The sequence below is a fragment of the Marmota flaviventris genome, chromosome 5 (genome assembly GCF_047511675.1).
Source record: "Marmota flaviventris isolate mMarFla1 chromosome 5, mMarFla1.hap1, whole genome shotgun sequence".
Lineage (NCBI taxonomy): Eukaryota > Metazoa > Chordata > Mammalia > Rodentia > Sciuridae > Marmota > Marmota flaviventris.
Window position 1 is genome coordinate 44,330,232 of NC_092502.1, and position 18,346 is coordinate 44,348,577.

Below are 18,346 nucleotides of genomic sequence, written 5' to 3' on the forward strand. Positions count from 1 at the left end.
AGAAAACTAGATTATTTTTACTTATTGATATTGATATAAATTCAAAATAAAATATAAACCCATTTTATGTGTTAAATGGCTAATCCAATATAACCACGTATGAAAAGAATAATAACCCGGGGTGACAGAACAGAGGAACACAAGCAGAGGTCTATTCTAGCACATTGCATACAAAATGAATTTTACCAAAAATGTTTAAACTGCAGTTGTTTAATTATATTGTTAGATGCCAAATAGGTGCTGATAAAATTCATCTCTCATTTCTCATCAAATCTTACAAAATAAGAATAGAAGGAAATTACTCAAACATGACAAAATTAGTTACATAATTTTCTTCTGTTAATATTGTATTATACAAACCAATATATTTTCAATAAAATAATGATTCAGAGATATCTGATTATCATTGTTTTATTCAAAAGTATTTTAAAGATGTTAACTAATGTAATTAGGCAAAATATTTTTATGAATCCTTCAAAAATCAGCGTAAATAGTTGAAAAGAATAATATAACTATTTGCTCACAATGTAATTATACCTATCATCTCAAGAGGCTCTATTAAAAACTCTTAGGCTAAGTTAGAAATTTAGTAATGTGACTAAATTTAAAACACACATGCACACATATTATATAAATTATCCAAGGAATAGAAAAATAAATAAAAATAAAATAAAATAAAATCACATGTGTGTATGTGTGAATATATATATCTTTGGTGCAAACTAATTTGCAATATCTAGTTAGTACAATATCTAGTTAGTACAGATTATTTAAGGTAAGATAAATTTATGTGTGTGTCCATATATCTTCTGATTCAAAGTAAAACAAATCATAATACACCTAGGTATAGGAATTTATAAGAAAATACAAGATATTACAAAAGTACTTACATAAAACTCAAGCATGAAGTAAATCCATAGATAAACTCTATTGTCACAAAAATAGCAATCATTCCAAAAAGCATTACATAGCTTCATATAATTTCACTAAGTATTCCAATGGGTTTCTTTTGGAATAGGTAAAAATTATTTCAAACAATTTATACAATACAGTAAGTGTTTAAGAGTAGCCAAACATCTTGATTAAGATCTGAAAGATGATTGTACTTTAACAAAAGTTAAAATTTGTGCCAAATTAGTATATCAAAACATTGTTCTGCTGGGCATGGTGGTGCATTCCTATAATCCCAGTGACTCTGGAGACTCAGGCAGAGAAATTGCAAATTTGAGGCCAGCCTGGGCAACTTAGTGAGAAACCATCTCAAAAATAAAAAAAAAATAAAGGGTTGAGGGGTGTGTAACTCAGCGGTAGAGCCTTCTGGGTTCAATCCCTTGTACTAAAACAATAATAATATAAAACACTATTCTGTTTATACAAGATCTAAATAAATAGACCGGTGGAACCTAAAATATTCCAACATTGATTCAATTGCATACGGGAGGTTAGTAAAGAACAATTGACTTTTAATTGGATGATTAAAGAATGGTTTATTTAATAGAAGTTGCTGTCATGAAGAAGGGAAAAAAACTAAGGTCCATAGAACTATAACATCCACAGTATATAATGTAATCTATATTGAAAATTTAAGTATAAAAAATAAAAATATCATAAGAAAATTTGTCAGAATACTTATGTAACTTGAAAGTATAAGATCAGGAAAATTGGACATGAACCCCAGAAAACTTAAAGGTATGTTAGACTATTCTTATAGAGTTTTCTGGAACCATGAAGTGTTTAAGATTTTATATCTATTTGCAAGCTAACAATTTAGCCTATCCCAATTTCATAGATAGAGGCAGCAGATATGACGTCTAGATCAGAGACTTTATTACAGCAGTAGCTGTATCTATAATAGTAGCATTTTCTTGTGCCTGTTTCTTAATTTCCATGTAGTGAAGTGGAGAGTGTTCAGTAACATCTTGCAAACACACTGGATTTGTAGAGGTACCCTAAGCTTAGGGAAGCCAAATGTTTTGAAATGGACAACAGCATGCCTGCCCTTTACTGTAGAGGAGACACTGTTCTCTCTTCAATCATCCTTAGAAAGAGAATACAGAGCAAAAGCAGTCAGTTCTTCTGCTGGGTAGACAAACAGAATGTCAAGAGATTCCTAGTAAACTGCCTCCACCAAGAGCACCAAGTGAAAGGTGAAGTAATAAATTCATGAGAATACTTTTAGCACACATAATAAACAAACCCACAGTTTATTACATGTGTACATATATGTTAAGTGTGAATATTTTTGACCCTGAAATTCTGTGTTGGGAGTGTATCCAACAGACCTAAATCCATTTCACCATAAATATTCATTTACAAGGATATTTATATAAGCATTGTTTGTTGTGACACCAGTTGAGACACAACTTGGATGTCTATCAAAAGAAGAAAGATGACATTCATTCAAAAATTTTTTTTTCCTAAGAAAGACCAGCATTAGAGCTATTTCTATTCAACTGCAGGGAAAGCCATGTTATGTCAGTAAGTGAAAATAAGGAACTTCAGAGTAAATGATAGGAAGAGAAGGAGGAAGGGAAGAAAAGAGGAGAAAAAGAAAGGAAAAAAGGGAGGGAGAAAGGAAGAAAGTAAGGAAAGAAATATAGCTCTACGTATTTATACATATTTTTGTGAACATGGAGAAAAAGATAGAAAAATATATTACCATTGGATTTCTTAGTAGCAATGCAAGAAAGATTATTAACTTTCTAAAAATATTATTCATCTTTGTATTATTTTTCCCTATTACAAATTATTTAAAAAACAAAAGGGAAAAATTAAATTGGCTATTACTTGACAATAAAAGAGTCTCAACATGACTTGATTGGCACTCATATATTTATATGTTCATTAAACAAATATTGAATATTTTCTCTGTGTTGAAAATGGCTCAGACACTGGGAATACTGTCGTTAAAAAAAAGCCTCTGCTCTCATGGAAAGTATATTCTATTGGGGATGTCAGAAAATACAAAAATAAACATACGTATTTATAAAAATTCTTGGTACATAGTACATTTTATACCAGACAACTCCCTCGAAACAACATCTAAGTTATTTGTATTTGTGATTTAGAAGAAATTTTAAGTTTTGAGTTAAAAAGAAAGAAAAATAAATAAATAAAAACCTATAATTATCTGATCCCAACTCAGCCATATAACTTTATAGGTCACAAATGTATTCACTTCTGTTTCTGTCATTAAAAGTAGGTTTCACTTTGGGTGGGAGTAAATGGGATGAGCAAGCTGCCACCAGTGTTCAGTATAGATATAAAAGATTCTTCACCTCTTGTCTCCAACTACTGCAGACCACATGCACTGGATCCCAAAAGGATGGGTTTTCTGAAGGTAACTGTAAAACAGCAAGTTCCAACTATTTTCTGCCCTGAGAGATGCCTGGCAAACACTAACCTCAATAACTGGTCACCTGCTATAAAAGGCTGATAATGCTCCTGAATGATGGGCTTCCTCAAATCCAGAACTGAAAGGCAGCTTACAAATAAGCTTCATTCATTCACTCTACTTAGAAGTTACTCTGAATTCCAGACAAAAAGAGGAAATTAAAGTGACTACACCATTTCTTCCTTGGAGCAGGAAGTAAACACATGACTGAGAGTAGCATTAGTTGAATTTTTGATCCTATAGTAACAATTTTTTTTTACTTGTTTGCTTAAAAAGAGAAAGAAATAGAAACAGGTTTAAGGCCATCTCCAGACACTAGGCCAACTATCTTCTTGCTGAAGTTTGTGAACAGCAGCAGTAGCTTCTTGGCTTTGTATTTGTGCTTTCAATTCATCATGCAATCTGAAGCTTTATGCATTGAGCCTACTATGGAGGTCATGAGTCTCTAAAGTCATGAATATAAGTTCATTTTCATAATGGGTTTGCTTATTATTTAGAATGGTGCTTTTATTTAGGACCTGCTAGTACTTCTGAATTATTCTGTAACTCAGTGATAACTATGCAGGTGAAACCCTATCATAAAATAAAGCAAAAATGTTAACGCTGTCAAATTACTCAGCATAAAAGCCAAGAAATAATGGGTTTATAATGCTTTAACTATTTTAAAAGAATTGTCAGTTAAATTGCTCAGGCATTTGCAAACAAATTCATTAGACAAAAGCAGATACTGATAAAATATTTAAATCCTTAAAATAATAAAAGGGGATTAAGGTGTCAAAGTGATGAGAACAAATTTCCTATAGTAAAGGCAGGAAAATTTTCTTCCTTAATCAAAATCCAGAGTGCTGTTGTCACTGTAGTTGCATCTGGTATGTGGGTGATGGAGGTGAGAATTGGGGTGTTGGCAAGACATGAAATGGCCTGAGTGTTAGCAGGATTATTGATGGATGTGATATCTCTTTAGGCACATAATAAAACACCTTGCATTTGTGTAGCACTTTATATTTCACCAAATGCCTTTGCATATATTATTTCACTTAATCTTTTCAAGACTGTTGTGACTAAAAAAGAAACTAAAGTTCGGAGAGGAAAGATGAATTGTCCAAGTTTATGCAACAACTACATCAAAAGTAGAGTTTCTAATTTCCTGCACAGCATGCTCCAGCCACGCTGGAGCTGTCTTTTTGTTTAAAGCGCTCAGATGAGCTGCTTGCCTGTCTGCTCTAGAACAATTTATCTGGCTGTGAAAATGACAATGTAAGTGATTTTTCTTGACAAATTCCAATATTCTTAGAGAGAGAGAGAGAGAACTGCATGAGATTATCCAGTTCAAGGCCTTCATTTCACAGATGAGGAAAGTGAGGTCCAGAAAGGCTAAGCAACTTTCCCAAGGATATTTAGTAAGTTGGAGAAGAGTTGGGAATGAATCCATGTATCTTAAACTCAAAGCTCATGGGAAGGTGCTCTTTTTGCTCCCCTGTGCTGTTTCTACCCTGCTCATCCCCTTGACACTCCACTTAAACCTCCCAGAGAATTTACTGTGAGGTCAGCTAAAGTAATTGGCCTCAAACCCGTCAGAGATAATGAGACAGATACACAGATTTTCTAGTACTGAAATTATTTCTTGGAGGATCAGTGTGTGTTCCTCTGACGTTAGCAAGAATCGTGATTTGGATGTAAGCTTTCCACTGATCCATTAGTTGAATTTAATTTCTGCCTTCATGAAAGGGAGTTATGCTCTATGAAATTGCTTCAATAGATGCTCAAGTACTTCTTTAAGATAAAAATGTGTATGATACCGAGGAGGCCAAGAAATAACTTGTTTCCGTTTCATTTTTGTTTATTTGTACTTACAAGACATTCGTAATAGAAGTAATCTGGGGTGATTATATATCTTATTTGGGAAATTTATTTTGCAAGTGCTTTAGTCAACAAGAGCAGTCTAAACATTTATGTAGAGAAATCAGTGTGATTTTGAAATCTTAGGAAAGATACAATGTCAAAGTCATTTTTCATGTCACTGCATGTTTACCTATTATGATGATATATTTTGGCCTGTGAACTGAGTTGTTTATAGAGTAGAATGACTAAATCACTGAATACCCAGAAAGGCTTTATAATGACTAATAAACTTGCCAAGTTAAATCTGACATTAATATGCATATAAAAGTAAAAACTCTGATATTTTGTATTATATGATGTAGCCTTATTTTACATTTATTTTAAGGCTAATTAAACAAGTATTTGTGAGAGTCATAATTTCAAGGAAAATTTTAAAAGTGATTGGCCTTTAACTTTCAAATGAATAACACAATATTACTCCTACTTGATTTATAAACCTCAATGAAATAATGCCTTTATTATTTAACAATAGAAATTTCTAAAGTTCAAACTGATGAATCATTGGGAAGTTTTTAATTGAGAAGATAACACTTTTATTGGGATGTACTTCCTCTGATTTTTTACTTGAAGATAGCAGGATTATACCACTCTCTCATGAGCAGAATCAAAGAGTGACGTGGGGTAAGTGAGCTATGGAATGTCTCTGCTGACCATCCTGTGAGGGGCATTTTCCTACACAGGCTGGTACTTTCTCACCACTCATTTGAGGACGAATCTAATCATTGTCTGCCCATAAATATTCTAGAAGTTCCATTTATATTCAAAAAAGTTCAACAAGTCACTTTAAAATTATTTATTATTTAAACTTAATATTTTATGTCTAGATTTAGTATTATTTAGATTTGGAAATTTCATTTCATAATTTCCATGCCGAAAATGTAGCCCAATTCTTGAAGGCTTTTTTAAGGAAAGTACAAGGATTGAAATAGATTTAGGGTTCATTTTCCATTGATCTATTGAATAGTTAGATCAACTACAAAGAATAGTTACCTTGCCAAATCAAGCACCTTTTCAATGCCTTGGCAAATTGTCACATTTCTTTCTAGACATGGATTGACTTCCAATATTTTGTCCTTTGCACTTTTAGCACCATAAAATCTTTCTAGGATTTCCTTTAATTTGAAGTTTTTTGTTTGTTTGTTTTTGCTGTTATTTCTGGAACATCTTCCTCTTTTCATGTATAAATGCACCTTTGCTAAGTGTCTCTCGCTGCACATCATCTCTTGAAGACTGGCACTGCCATCATAGTATGGTCCATTGTTTCTTCTATAACTCTATTCATTTTCAATTCAAAATTTGGCTTCCAGCATTATCACTTTTCATTGTTTGTTTGCAAACTCAACTGTTGTTGATCATTTCCCTCTGCAATTACCATTTTTGTAAAACATTATGTAGATTTATCACTGGGGAGACAAATAGGCAATACATCTATATGCTTTGGCATCTGTGTGTGACCTTAATAGCAGATGTGCAGTGACCAGTCAGTGTTAGATTTAGAAAGATGAGGTCTATGTGTGAGCTAAAGATCTAGCAGCAGCGTTTGTACTTTGTGGCATTTCTCAGGAAATTTATGGTGGTAACTGAAATTTCCACTGTGTTTGGGTACTGGTATTATTTAATGTTTAACTGTAATAACTAAAATTCATGCATATTTGAATCATGCAAAGAGAAGACTGCTTGTTTTATATTATAATGATTGTCAAATACATTGGGATTGATAATGACACAAGGAAGCAGAGCAGAAAGCACCAGGAACATATTAGATCCCTTAGAGGAACACCTGCTTATGTGGCCGACAGACCAGCCCACATCTGACTGCAAGAAAAGCTGTGAGAGGGCATCATTTTTGGTAGATGTCTCCTGGCATTTGATTCAGCACAGATTTTAATGAAAGGAATCATAGAACACGAAGAAAATTGCAAACAGCAAGTGTTACCTGAGAGGGTACTCTTTGGAACCACAGGTGAGATGTTTCCTGAGAACATCCTAAAATAGCAAGTGTGTGTAGATCACTTGTGAAGTTATGTCTGAAAATAAGAATTTGTGATGGCAACTGGGGATAGAGCCAGAGAAAACTAGTTTCCCAAATCGTGATCCAATTTTGCACCTCTTCTGGGATAGCCTGAGAAATATGATTAATTGCTTGAGGTTTTGCTTTGGGAGTGCTTAAGAGCCATAAATGAAACCAGTTCTTGAAAGACTGCACCAGAAGCATTTTAGAGGATGTCTTTGGAGAGTCCCAAAAGGTCTTTTAACTCTTGAGATTTTTCAACTGCAAGAGAGGAATTTAAGTGACTGTTGAGATAGTATAAGTAGCAGTCTAGCCTGTAAATAATGTGATAGTCACAGATATGATGGTTCTATTCACATGTGTGTAGATCCTTTGTCCAAGAATTGCTTCAGTTTCTGCTACTGTGGACCCTCACGAATATGGCAGTGTAGTTTTATAAACTGGTTAAGAGTGTAGAAGGATCGTCATTATCTAAGTGTTTGGAGAGAGAAGTGAGCACTTTTCTTTGGCTGTGATACCTTTCTTAACATTCAACTACCTAAAAGAAAGCTTGTGCAGTGTTGGTGCCTTTTCAGTGGTACCAGTTTCTTAAACCTTCTCTACCAGTGCAAACCTTTATAAACTTAACAGGGGTGTCTTCCCCTCCATAACAAATAGGCTCTGGCTAAGTTGGAGTGATGCTCTGTCATGCTAGGATGGCCCAAAAGGGAAAATGGGGATCATGCTGGGGTCTCTTCTTCTGAGGCTGTAGGAGCTGAGGGTCTGAGAGAGGCCAGCTACATTCCTGGGATGGTGACAACTGAGTGAAACGGGAGGATACTGCGTAAAGATTCAATGTGCCAGGTTTGAAAAGAAAACAAAACTCTGGTGCCAGCTGCCAGAGTGGCTTTGTTCTGTGTTTTGCGTAAGCCATTCCCAATAAGGCTTGGGTCAGAGAATTTCATTGCACCAGAAACAGAGTGGCAATAACTAATCTCAGGGATGGAAAATTCCAGCACAAATACACCCTCAGGAAGATTCTCTGTGGCAGTGTGCTTTCATAGTACCACCTCATCCTTCTCTCTATCCAACCACAGGCCAAGCTCCATAGTGGAGCAATAATGGTTCCTGCCCCTGTGTAAATACGCAGAGGAACTATTAAAACACCTGTGCTCTCTTCCCCCATGCTCACGGCAGTAACGAGCAGACCAGATACAGATCCTAAAAGTTGATCATTTTCTCAGTTAGACTTAATGGTACCTACTGCTACACAATGCCAGTTTGCGTGTTTTGAAAACGTGGTGTTTGGTTTTTGAAATGGGAAAGCCCCCTAGAGTCAGGAGTCTGTGATCCAGTGGAAAGATCTGCTTAAAAGGTTGTATACCTATATCTATTTATAGGATTTTGAAGTAAAATTTTCTTACAAATGCCTCCCAAAACATCTGATTTATTTTATTTTATTGTTGGTACCATGGATTGAACCCAGGGTCAGTTAACCACTGAGACACATCCCCAGCCCTATTTTATCTTTTTTTTTTTTTTTTTGGGGGGGGGGGGTTGGGAACAGGGTCTCACTAAATTGCTTAAGGCCTCACTAAGTTGTTGAGGCTGGCTTTGAACTTACCATCCTCCTGCCTCAGCCTACTAAGGCTCTAGTATTACAGGAATGTGCAACTATGCCTGGCCAAAAATTTTATCACCCAAACTTGGACCCACAGAATCTGAAGTTCACTTATAGTAAAGGACCTGGAAAGTAAAACCAGCATAAGTGGGACTTTTATGTATTCAGCCCAACATGGGTTGCTTGACCAGTATTTGGAGACTACTTCTAGACTACAATAACGCACCTGGCATCCCGCCTGGCATATAAATGGTAGCTAATGATGCTGATATTATTTTATTATTATCCAGTTCAATTAAAAAAAGATATTCCAAGCTGAAGCACTGACAGTGGAATGAACTGCCTTTGAAGGTGCTGATATCAGTGTTGTGGGAAATGGAATATGGATGAGTCTAGAGAACACACAATTCTAAACTTAGATCACCTCAATTGGAATACTGACTTTTACACTTATTAGTTCTCTAACCTTGAGAAAGTGATGAAGATTTAGTTTCCTCATTTGTAAATAAAAGATAGCAGATAGCACATACTTCCATAATAGAGTTGTAAGAATTGCTTTCCCAGGTAAAAAAATAAAGAGCACAGTTTTAAAAATGTCAACATTTCTGAAATTAGATGTACTTTAGAGTCAACAGGGATTGTAGAATAACTGATGGCATGTTTCTTTCTTTCTTAGTGGTACACAATATGATAATACTTCTTAAACTGGTAAACGCTTAAATTTAATGAACTATTATAAATTATTTAATCCATGGAAATTTCTAACACTAATGTCTTTTGCATAGCAAGCACTCAAAAAGGTAGCTATTACTGATCATTTTATTTTTGTTTTTGTTTTCAGAGGAGGGATTATGTTTAAGTTAGTTCTCTGTCTTTGATGATGTTTACCTCTTCCAAGTTTGGCCCAAAGTCCTCCTTCTGCATCCCAGTTCAGCTATTTTCAGAAACCAGCCTCAACTGTTTTAATGTTTTGCACCTGAGATATTGGCCTTTCTCTCTCCTGCTTTCCATCCTGACATAGCAGACTCTAGATTCTTTTACCACTTGGGTGATGGTGTGGGCAAGGTTGTGCACACGATCCTTTGCAGTCTGGATTGGTCACGTTGTTTGACCTGGGGATCCCACTCCAAGGCCTTCTTACATAACAAATTTCTTAGTTTCCTCCAGATTTTTACATGGATGGGAAAGGGCAATATGAATATTGGGGGTTTAGGATAACTCACACACAGGATTCCAGCTTGATAATGGTATTATCTTCCTAATTATAGCAAGAAAACATCATCCTTAGGGGCTGGGGATGTGGCTCAAGCGGTAGCGCGTTCGCCTGGCATGCGGGGGGCCCTGGGTTTGATCCTCAGCACCACATACAAATAAAGATACTGTGTCCACCGAAAACTAAAAAATAAATATTAAAAAATCTCTCTCTCTCTTAAAAAAAATCATCCTCAGTAGAACAACAGGCCAGTGCTAGTTCTATCACTGCCTATTTTATCTCAATTAAAACTGGGAAGGCTACTGAGAAATTTTGGTATCTTGGGCATTTTATACTTAATATAAATGTATACCTCACCAACTTCCAAAAGGCTAAATGAAAAGGACGACAGTCAAAAGCAAAGCATTTCTGGATCAAAGAACACAGGGTCTGTCTGAAGGATGCAGAGAGAATAGACGTTTCCAGGTACTTTTTTAAAAAGATTGCACTAATTTCACAATAAGTTAGGCTTTATTTCCTGGCAGCCAATGCAAGAAAATAATTGCACATAGTTTTTATAGTCTCATTTGACAGGCAGAGAATGATATCAAATTTATTCAGAGAGAAGAAAACATTTTGAAACTAAACTCAAGCAACTATTTATCATGTGGATTTCTGACCATGGAGAGATACACGAACAATATCTAAAGCAAGCAGTTTCAAATAATTTTGCTGGCTCGCTTCTATTACAAGGAGAACATTATTAACAAATTCATTTAAGTTGTTCCCATTAACCTGTAATTTACAGAGTACTCTGAAGAAAAGAATCATGACATACAGTAACCATTTAATGAATCAATCTGGAATAGTTCTGAGTGAGAAAGGGACACTTGACAGTTATGCCAGGACAACAGGTAAAACCAGAACTATCCTTGTGAAAACTTCAGTGTATGGTCACCCTGAAACAGGATGCCACCATACTATCCCATTCAGATTTATATCAGTAGGAAATTTTCAGGTGTAAAGTGCTATAGAAACAATATTCTGCATAGAATAAAGCATGTGGAGGGTATAGACAATCAAAATCAAAATAACAAGGCATTTTTAGTTCTAATGATTCTTAAGTCATGAAGGTGAACCACATTTTTTTCTTTCTTTTTTTTTTTTTAAAGACATTATTTAAAGCTCCTTGGACCACATTTTGGAGGACATGAATATGGTATCTCAAAAGTTCTCAGGTTTCTAGAAGGAAATTTTCACTGACAATATTTTAATAAATTAAAATAAGCCAAAATAGATGCAGCTATTCAAATTAGGCATAAATTGGAGTTAGACTAAATATATAAAAACTTAAAAAGGGATTTTTAAAAAATTCTAGCATAAAAAATGAAGGGGAGGCATTTATTTTGTTTTTCAGCAAGAGGTATGCAAAGATGCCTTGCACCAAAAAAAAAAAAAAAAAAAAAAAGGATCTGAATATGAAGAGCAGAAGATTTGCAGGTAAGAATACAAATGCTGAAATTTGGGGCCACATCTTAAGTGTTATGGGAATGGCTTAGTATCTTGGGGACTTACCATATACCCAGTATTCACATTATATGAGTTTGTCCAGTAACTCAGTCTTGCCTGCCTCCCTGTAGTTTCCATTGAGCTATGCAGTTGTCCAACCATATCCACTGGGCACTGGCTCTAAGACCTCTGTGGATACCAAAATCCATAGATGCTCAAGTCCCTTATATAAAAAGCATAATACTTGTATATGCACATCCTCTTGTATACTTTGTATACTTTAAATCATCTCTATATCACTTATAATATCTAAAACAATGTAAATGTTATGCAAATAGTTATATACCATATTGTTAGGGAATAATAAGAACAAAGTAAGTCTGTACATGGTCAATACAAACACAATATTTTTGAAATATTTTTGATCCAAGGGTGATAGATTTTTGAATATGTGAAAGTGTAGGCCCAACTTACAAACAAAATTAAGGGTAGCTATTCCAGATAAGATCCAGCTAAAAGTCTAGAAACCTGGAAGAAATCTTCTAATGACAGTATGAATATATATCTTTATTTTTCTATAATCTTAAAAAGAGATAGAAGATATGAAGTCTAGTTTGAGCATTTTGTAGAAACCTTTAGTGCCAGGAACATTATATTATAAACAAGCTATAACTTTGTATGACTGATGCCTGTGTCCAAAGTTAGCATGATTCTTAGTTATCCTACAGGTGTGCATTTAAAATTAGGGAACTTGGCAGAGCGTCTTCCTTATGATGGTACTCTTGTTGGATTTCTAAGTCTACCCATTTAGGGTCTCAGGAGAATTGGAAGTGTCCCTATTACTGAGAAGCAGAAAGAGCACTTGCCTAGTGTTGAGCTCATTTTCAAAGGTTCTCTGCAACCAGAAATTTAGAAATGAAAGTTGGCTGTGTCGGCTTTGATGTGTCGGAACAAAATTAGAGATATTTCCAGTACTTGGATGGAAATGTTAGCTGATAATATGAAAAGGTAGAGTGCACAGGGCACATCTCAGTAAGTCTGATGAAAATGCCATCCAGGAGACGGCTAGTAATTGGATCCTATAAATGGTATAATGAAGTCTATGGCCCCTGAAGGAATGCATGCAAAAGTCTATGAAACGCACAAGCAGGATTCAGTGTGAACCACGCCATTGTCTATTTTGGGCCACACTAAGAACCACTTGTTCTGACTGAGTTACTTCTACTGCTTAAGTCTGAGACTGGTTCTAATTGAAAAGCATTTAATACTTCTCTCCAGCCATCCAAAGACCATTCATTGCCCACCCATGGTGCTAAGTAGATTTTGACTGCCTAACAGTGAGAACTAAGCAAGGTTGACACTGATGTTTTAAGACCATGTCTAGACCAGATGGTGCACAGGTTAATGATGTGGTTTGATTGGCAAGCCACATTTATGCCAATATTTAAAAGCAGGATGGTTTCCATAAAACTAGGCACTTCTGGATTCCCAGGATGATTGAAAGCTTCTGTAATAATAATTCCACATTGCATCATGGTAGCAACCACTTAAAGCTGAGTGGCGCTGAACCTCTGTAAAAGGGATGCAAGGGCTCTCCAGTTTGCCACAGCCTTTCTTCAGTGCTAATTGTGTTGCTGATTGCCATTGCAACCAGCTTGCTTTTCCTATTTTTACTGCCTGGTTAGCCTTTCTGAGCATTTGATTTTCTAATCTTGATCTAGATTAGTGGAAAATCACTGGTTTAATTGAAGATTCAAAGGCTTTCAAAATACAGGTTGGCTTGAATCTTACTATGCTATTTATTAGATTATAATTTTGAACAAGTTACTTAACTGCTCTGAGTCTCAGTTTACAAATTTGTGAAATGAAAGTAGCCATACCTACCTTGCAGAATTGTTTTAGGAAATATGTAGTGTAGTTACAAGGCAGAATATTACTGATTAAATGCTAGTTATCTTTATTGCTAGTGTTGTTATAATAGTTGTTATTTGGTTCTTTCTACATATTGTTTTATGGAACAAATGACTTCATCAAGTCTTTCCTTTAGATAACATTCAGTAAATTCTTAACTTCAAACAAACTATACTCGCTGTGGTGACATATGCATGCCCCCTGAACAGTTTTATTTTCTATTTTCTCACAATTAAATTGTGCTTACTTAGTTGCTTTGTTTTTTCCTGAGAATGTATAGTTTCTTTGCTTCTTCTTAATTTTGAGTTCCCTTTATTATATGTAACTAGAGAAATAGAATAGTATTGGAAAAAAGATTATTTGCAGTTTATATGGTTTTTCTCTGTTCCTTAGAATACTTCGAAATGTGTTTCTATTAGCATTTATTTCTTTGTACCATATCTACTTCTAAATTGAATTATCAAGAAAAATCAAGGCAATAAAAATATGGTAACATAATAGAATGTAGAGAAGTCAATAGAAAATTCACTTCTCTTAGATGAAGTGAAGCTTGGGATGGCAGAATTTCTTCTTGCATTTTCTCATAGCTAAGGCAATAAGAGAACTTCACCAGGGAGGAGATACCTAACACGTTCCAGAAGTTAAGGATAGGTGGTTCAGAATTTGCATTTATATATATTCTATCCCTGTTTCAACAGTAAGCAACATTGCATTACAGGGACCCTGTAATAGAGGGGAAGGGGCATTAAGGTCCTTAGTTGTATCAGATTTGACAATTTCATTTCTATTTAGCTATCAGAGAGGAGCAGAACTAAACAAGGAAAATCAATGAGTTTATGGACATTAACATTCTAGATAATGCATCCTAAGCTTTTGTAGCCAGAACCATCTCATTCTGTAAAAGTTTGATGTTTTCATGGCACTCTATGTAATATGTGTGTGTGTGTGAGAGAGATGCACAGGGAGATGATGAGAGGGCATGTGTGGTCAGCCACACAGAGAAGACTAAAGACTGAAAAGAGAAGCCTGCAGTCAGTGCTGTCAGTCTGGATGACTTTTCCCTGACCTGTTTCACTACTTGAGCAAGCAGCTTTGCTGTCACACACCTCTCTTATAAATAGCATCGTCTTTCCCCTGTCTTGGTAGAAACTGCTTTCATCCCAAAGAGCTGTACTTCTTTCTAGGAGGTCGTTCTTCTTAAATAGTCTTTCTCAACATCTAAAGTATTCGACAAGACACTTTGGATTTTTACTCATAGATGAAAAGTAGAGGTTTAATTGTTGATTTTGCCTGAGCAAAATCTGGTGACTGCCTGCCATCCTGGCAGGTATTATGAGGCCAATGGACCAAGATATTTTTCCTAGATCCCTCAAACCCTAAGTAAGAAAGGTCTGCAATTAATCATTTGAAGGGAGGGGAGGCAACCTTATGGGAATGTATGTCAGTTGGGAGGAGTGGAGCACGTGGGGAAGTCCACAGTGAGACTGAGGTAAAGGTCCTCCCTGGGCAGAGTGGGAGCAGAGGAAAGAAGCACAACACATAAGTGAGAGACTTTTTATCAGGAGCACTCACATAAAGCTCCCAGAATTAAGCATTGGCGATACTGTTTTTTTCCTCATTTGTTGGGAGTACTTGGAAATGATACTTTAAGAAGGAGGAAATCTCTCCTCATTTTCATTATTGTCTCTTTTTATTATAGCTATTCCATTTCTACCCTATTTGCACCATGGGCTATTTGTAGATTATTAATAAATATTGTATTTATTTTTCAGACAGAGTTTCATGGTTGTATTAGATTGTTGGATGCTTGTTAAATCTTTATTGGGCCTCTATTATGCAATTACTCTGTGAGTCTTGTTTGCACTCTGCATTAAGGACCTTCATTTCATCAACCAATTTGTGTGCCAAGTGTACTTCATCAATGTGGTCATTAAGAAAGGGCTAAAGACGTTTAGCAGAGAAACTTGACAGCTCATGTTTTTCACTTAATGAAGTTTATGGCCTTTTATTCTGAGATTCGCTAACCCAAAATCACTTTTATCTGAAGAAAATATTTCTGGACAAGAAATTAAAGCATGAAAAATTATTGTAATGTTTTGCTATAGACTATTTAGGAGAGGCTCTATCTTAATGAAAAGCACACACACACAAAAAAAAAGAGAGAAAATACTCAGCATTACTGTCTATTCTTTTTTTAATTTTTTTTTGTAGTTGTAAATGGACAGAATGCCTTTATTTTATTTGTTATGTGGTACTGAGGCTAAAACTGGGTGCTTCACACATGCCAGGCAAGCACTCTGCCACTGAGCCACAATCCCAGCCCTCTTTATATTTTTGAATAAGCAAAATATTTTATAAAAGACCTTTAAATGTTTCTACGTGAAGGGATAAAAATCTTCTGAAGTGCATTCTCTTAATCCTGTATATCTGTAAGGTAGACACACTTATTTCTTGGAAATTATAGGAAGCAGATATCAGCTTATCTGAAATAACAAATAGTTTTCATTTTTTTTGAAACTGATATTCAGGCAGACACATTTAAAAGACACTCACTGGGTCATCTAATTTCTGTAGAAAATTCTTCAAAAACTCTGGTCCAGCACAGTAGTTAAGTTGAAGCAGTCCCCACTATTGGCAAAATGGGGCTTGCAAAGATATTATCATAGCAAATATTTCATTAAAAAATCTTTTTATAGTGTTTTTTCTGTATTTTAATGTAACACTTGGATTAAGCCTTTTCTTTATCATATCTAGGCCTTAAAACAAATTTTTTCTGCCTTTAAGAATATCACTTATGCTCATCCTTATATCCCCTAATCTAAAACTGTAGCATTTAAAAAGATTAAGTGAAATCCATTCCTTTACCTGGAGAAGCCTGATTGAAAATGTTGTCAGTGAACTTTAGAAAATAGAATTGGGTACAAAATCTTACTACCCAACTATCTGTAGGCTTGGCTTTAATGGAGAAAAACCATAGGTAATCTGATAAATTTAGAAAGTGGGATCTCTAATAATTCAATAAGAACTCATTGGCTTGAAACAAACAAACAAAAAATGGTTTGCTTGCTAAATGACGAGCTCTATTTAAGGCAAACTGCTTTAAGTTTGCCTGATTTTTTTTAGCTCGGTTGGGAGGATAGGGTGAGGGAAAGGAATGGTAAAGTTGAAGAGAGAGAGGTGGAAGGATCTTGCTGAAGAACTGCCAGAGACATGTTGTATTTAAAGATCTTTTTCCTATACAGATAGAGTCTAGAAGGGAGGCAGACAACTATTGGGAGTGCCAAGGCTTAAGAGTGACAGCAAGATCTGGCAGGCTGCTCTGTGACATAGGTCTCAGACATGCCAGTCCAAGGATCGTTTCCATGTTTCTGTGCTCATAGAAACTAAAGCTACCTGCTCATAATTGGAAAGTGTCTGTAGCAAATTCCAACCCATTTTTTCCCCACACTCTCATTTCCTAGACTTATTATGTCTCTCATTAGCACATCCATGATTTCCTTAAGATAACTCCCTAGATGAAAGAGGAGAATTGATATTCAAATGGACTTTCAAAATGCAGAAATACTCTAATTCATCAAGAGCCAGGTCAAAGTAAACCCTTTCTGTTTTTAAATTGTAAATCTAAATGGCCTGCTTTTCCTCTGCCTTCAGAATAGCAGTCGTGCTTTGAACCATTGCTGCCCCTGTGGGCCTGTTACTGTTTAATGAATTCAATGGTTAATTTAAACATAGAAACTTTGGGAATGGACGGGAAGGAGAAAGAAAAAATAAGAAGAGGAAGGAAGCAGAAAGAGCCCCTGGGAGATGGAGTGAATTCAATGAGAAGAATTTAATATAGGTAAAAGGGAAGTCCTATTCTTAGCTTTAATAAATCAATACCACAAGTATAGTTTACTAGGCATTGACTGGATTCTGTGGCTTTCAGAGGAGCTACTGTGGTTATAGCTACGTAACAGAAGAACATTGCCCAGTTTGAGGGAGTGAATAGTCTTGGAAATCTAGTCAAGGAAGGCTACCAGGGCCAGTAGGAGATCACATTGCAATTTATAAGGAAGAGCTGGCTATTTGGCTTTGCGGTTAAATGACTCTTCTATATGAAAGCCTCCTCCTAGATTTCTTCACCTCTGTTCATATGGCTGCACCTCCAAAAAATAACCAGAATTCATTCAATTTCACTTTTGTCCATTACTACTACTTTTTGCTTTCTTATAACGCAATCTCTACACAGTAGCTTAAGTGCCTTTTTATGTGTAATTCAGGTCATGTCGCTACCCTGATGACAGTCCTCCAGTTGGATCCCATTGTACTTAATATCCAAACTCCATATCATGCCTTCAGCACTCTGTGTCATCCAACTCTGCCCACCCCTCTGTGCCTACCTTCTCCCACTCTCTCCTTGGCTTGGGATTCTCTGGCCAGAGGACGAAGCTAGGCTCCATCACTCCTGCCCCAGAAATATTCAAAGTTAAATTGGTAGGAAAATAGGTTTTCTTCAAAGCGAGCTTTGAAGGATGGTAGAGGAAACATTGTTTCAAAAATATAATCTGAGGAGGCTGTCAGGCAAGGGAGGACTTTAAAAGATAAGATGCAGCAAAGTGAGACAAAATACAGGAAATATGCATCTGCAGATTGAGTTAACCTGTGTTAGGCCGGGGGAAGGGCAGCCTCCATTCTCAGCTTCATTGATGTGCCATAGGTTAGGGGTCCTGCCATCCATCCCTAATGAAGGCACAGGGCACAGGTCAGGGGGTTGTAACCCTGTCAGCCTCTACTGTCACCATAAGGAAATTGCTCTCAATTTTAGAGGGGCTCCCAATTCAGTCTGTT